General features: G+C 41.7%; 1 protein-coding gene across 6 annotated transcripts in view; it reads right to left on the bottom strand.

The window, feature by feature from the left end:
* The window catches only part of ARVCF (armadillo repeat gene deleted in velocardiofacial syndrome), a 521,911-nt gene that overhangs the window by 347,276 nt on the left and 170,071 nt on the right, over nt 1-4,564 (bottom strand). For all 6 annotated transcript variants that reach the window (XM_019506985.1, XM_019506983.1, XM_019506978.1 and 3 more), the window contains exon 3: nt 2,509-2,598. The gene's annotated coding sequence lies outside the window, so the exon portion shown is untranslated. The remainder of the gene's footprint in view (nt 1-2,508; nt 2,599-4,564) is intronic.

Here is a 4,564-nt window from a genome sequence, read left to right on the forward strand (position 1 = left end):
CCTTCCGACCCTAGAAACTATGAAACTGAAACCCAAGGGATGCACTCACTGTGCTTGGGAGAGTTACTGCCATTTGTGGTCAGAGGCTTGTAGAGGCCTCTATACTCACTTCCACTCCCCAAGAGCAAGGACAGACATGCACTACCTGCTGGTAAGCACCACATTTACAGGAACATTGGCAGGGATTGACTTGAACTGTCTGATCCGAAATGCAGAGTTCAGGACCTGATCAGGTCACAGCTCAAACTGTTACAAACTTTGTGAGCAAGACTGGATTAGGACCTCATCTCTTTCTTACAATAGTTTTGGAAATGGCAATTATTCCCTTCCAGGCTTAAGAAGTCAAACACTGTCCCTGCTTTCCACAGCTACCCCTATTTTTGTGTCACAACTTGTGTGTCCTTTGACTAACTTTCCATGCCTTACACAGCCAAAGCTGCTTAGCTGAGGGTTGCTTTCCTTTCAGTTGAACATTTTTCACTAGTGTCTAACTGCAGCTGTTTGGAAGCAGAAATGTTTAGCTTCTGGATGACTACCGCAGGCCTGCTCTAAGAAACTGGCTTTGGATTTAGTTATCCCCTTTTAATAACTACTCTGTCAAAACTTATGCTGAGGAGTTGGAAAAAGAACATTTCACGTTTGCTTTTACTGTCTAGCCACTTCAAATGTTTAATAATAAATTCCATCCACTATTACACCAGAAACCTGGGCTGTTTAAACAGGAACAGTTTCAGCTATAATAAACAAATCTTTTAACTCATTTTTATTAAGTTTACATAAGTAATAGAGATAAGTGGCAAACAGAATCCAAACTTTCTGTGCAAAATAAACTCAGTTAAGGATCCTTCCCATAGAGGACTTGAAAACTTTTATATGGGTTACCATCAGCTTCGACACCTAAATCAGACACAATAGACGCATCTACATGTCGCCCTATGGCAATGTAGTAATCACGTGGGTCTAGATGTGATTGCCAGCTGCACTGCCTTAGCAGCACACTTCCCCAGCATAGAGCACCACCATGGTGACATAGCTGCAAAATTTACCCTTGCACATGGCACAGTAATACCCTGTACTGTGCCAGGCTTTAGTACTTCCAAAAGGAAGTATTAAGCACAGCATCATAGCACGTTGCTGTACAATGACATATAGATGCAGCCAATGTTTCACAAAAATAATAGATGAGAGGGGAAGGACTAAAAATAAGTAACACGATATAAAATATGTATAATACAGGGAACCAAGAGAACTATTTAACTGTCAAGTTGTTTTTAGAAGAGTGCTTGGCTAAGGTTTTAATCTACCTGGACTGAGACAAGGAAAGTGGTGCATAGAACAGAGTAATATTTCAGGAAAGCAAACAACAGAAAGTACTTTAATATTTGATGCACCGTTGTGCTTCAAAAATTCCATTATTCAGCAACAAGCACCCAGATTAAAGTGACGCAGGAAGCCGCTGGGATGAAATTACAGCAGCTGGGAATGTTAGCGCTCCTACTCCAATGCATCTTTTCATCTCATTTCTAAGTGTTTCAGTGCTCATACTAATTAAATAGGACTCTTTTTTCTGAGCAATCATCTTAGGATCAATTCAGCCTCAGTGTGGGGCTCCATGACCCAAAATTTAGCTAAATTCATTTGGGGTGGGTTAGGCATACAGTGGACAAGGAGGACACAACTTTGAGGGTATGTCTACATTGCACACAAAGATATGACTGCATCATGGGTGAACGTACCCTTTGCTTTAGCTAGTTCAGGTACCAAAAGCATTGGCAGCACTGCTTTGCATTTTCAGCACTACCTACAGGTACAAGTCCAGTGAAGAGACTTTACTGACACCCAGGTTCCTGCAGCTTCCCTAGTACCCAAGCTGGCTACCATGGGGTGTGTTTGCACAAGCTACTGTCACACCTCCCAATCACAGTGTAGTCTGAGACAAGGGCAGGAACAGGCCACTTGACTAAGAGACTCTGTAACCCATACTCTGCAGGCCTTGCTGCAGGAGGAAGTCACACAAGCAGAGGACACATGTCCAGGCCCAGCAGGGTAAAATGAAGAAGCTTCAGAAGAGATAATGGTGAGAAACTAGAACTGAAGAGAGATGGAGACTTCTGGAGAGGAATCAAACAGGGAAAAGTTGGAGTAAGCTGTTTTCCAATAAGCTGAGAGAAGGAAATATTCCCACCTGGGACTTGAACTTCACTGAAACCTGAGGCTTAGTTACCACAGATTTCTTATGCCAAAACTGAAACGACAGTCTTCTCCACTTGCTCTTCAGAGGGTGGATTTCCATCTCAACTACCTCCACCCTTCCTCTTCTTCCACCCACTTTTACAGCACTGCACAAAGCACCATTTGAGGGCAGAGTGGGAACTAATGAATTTTAAAGGAGAGCAAGGAGGGATTAAAAATAAAAAAGGCTTAATGATTTAAGATCCTTACATAGTGTCAAAGCAGCAAATGACATGAGAGGAACAGAACATGCAATCAACTGCAGAAGTACAATACCTTTAATACTGTCCTCTTCTTGTAGCTGCTTTAAAATAGAAGCTCTCCCTTGATCTGGGGCCCAGGTCCTTGGCTTGACAATAACTATATCTGTCAGAAAAAAGAGAGACATTTGTTTTTCTGTGCCAGAGATTAAGATCATTTACATGAAGAATGGAATTCAGGTTCCCCAGATTTCTCTCCACTGCTTTTAACAGATGTGAATCTGTTGGCCCAGCAGGGAACACTGTCTCAACAGTCTGCTCCAGCATGACCCAAGGAAATCCAATCCATCAGAATCGCCACAGAGTATAAACTCAGTAGAAGCAGCACATCCTCGGCAGTAGCTAGTGCTTTCTGAATATTTTGAATTGTTTGAATACTCTCCCAGCACTACTTATACTCCCATGTACCAGCACAGGGTAAGATGATGCACAGTCAATCGGTTTAAGTTAGCCTGTTGCCCCTTTGACTACTTGGAAACAGCTGAAAACTTCAGGAACATGTATTGCTTGGGAGCTTTGGCACCTTGACTCTTATAGAAGTGTCAAGGATCTACTGAAGCCAGGTGTCAGAACAGAGACCAGCAGCTACCATGCAGATGTTGCTTTCTTCTTGAACATCCCCAAGACCCAGGGCTGGTTGGTGAAGTGGACATGCTGATTTCCCCATACAATAGTTGGAAAATAAATCCACCCCCAACAAAGTAAATTTGCAGCAAATCCTGTGAGTTCTGTAACTCAAGTTTTCCACCCCCATCCCAGAGTGCTTCCCACATTGGAAAAATATGCCCCTTTTAAAAAACAAGTAGTGAATATCAGCAGCTCAATAGGGATATCAGACGATATCTGGAAAAATGTCAGTATTTTCCTATCAAACACTGTGTATTAACTAGTTATGTAGCAGCAGTGCCCATAGCCCTGGTAGGGCAGCACTGAGCAAGATGCAGAAAAATAAGGCAAAAATGGGTTCCTGCCCAAATCATGCTAAAATAAATATTAAAAAGAAATTATAACTGAGCAGAAAATATAAATACATTTGTTAAAAATAGTATTTTCCTCAACAAAATCTGTCAGAATTATAGAAATGTCATTTTCCATAAAATACTGATAACAATTTGAAAAGAAAAAACAGGAAAAAGACATGAGCTCCTTCCATAACAATTTTGGGGTTCCTAACCCAAATATAGGGTTCTTCTAAATAAAAGACTTCAAAAACAGATAACATGCATCAAAAAACAAAAAAAGATAATATTGCACCAAAACAGGAGGATAGGTTTGTTGCAATAAGTTTGAAACTTTGGAATATTTAACAAAAATAGATTTAATTTTCCATTTCTCTATAGGTTTGAAGGCCAGAGGGAACATTAGAACCACCTAGTCTGATTCCTGCATAACACAGGTCCATACACTTTACAACTAGTCAGGTCTAAATACAGTGTAATTATTCTTAAAATTCCAATGTACATACAGCAGTGGATGTCTTCATTTATTAATATTGACTGAATTTTTTCTGCTATTAGCCAGGAAATAAGAGAAATTAGGATGGGAAGAATCTCAGTCTCTCTGGAAATCAATTGAAAAAGCATTGGTCTTTGAATGTTGATTTTAGACAACTTTCAAACTTTCCCCTTTTGTTTGAACTTAAGGGTATATACTACGGGTGTGCAAAATGGGCCCTATTCAATTCGGATTCAACCTGAATCAGGGACAGTGATTCTATTTGTTGATTTGGATCACTGGCCCTGATTTGATTCGGCCAAATCCAGATCTGAAGGTTTGATGCTGATTCAGAGAATCAGCAATTCGGACATAGACACAGCTTTAAATGTTTTTTCTACATACCTCAAGGTACCAGGTGCAGCTTGTGAATGCTGCAATGCTGGGGCACATGAAGCGTCCCACACGAGCACATGGGGGGCCCCCTGCGTGCTTGGCAGCAAACCCAGAAGTGGATCAGAAGTACTTCTGGTCCACTTCTGGGTCTGCCAGGGAGCACACTAGGGGGTTCCCCTGAGCACCCCTGGCTCAGTGAACAGTTGTGGAGGGGCCCCAGGCCCCCCCCCCGACCCAAGAGG

The sequence above is a fragment of the Gavialis gangeticus genome, unplaced genomic scaffold (assembly GCF_001723915.1).
Source record: "Gavialis gangeticus isolate Ggan-Ray unplaced genomic scaffold, GavGan_comp1, whole genome shotgun sequence".
NCBI lineage: Eukaryota > Metazoa > Chordata > Crocodylia > Gavialidae > Gavialis > Gavialis gangeticus.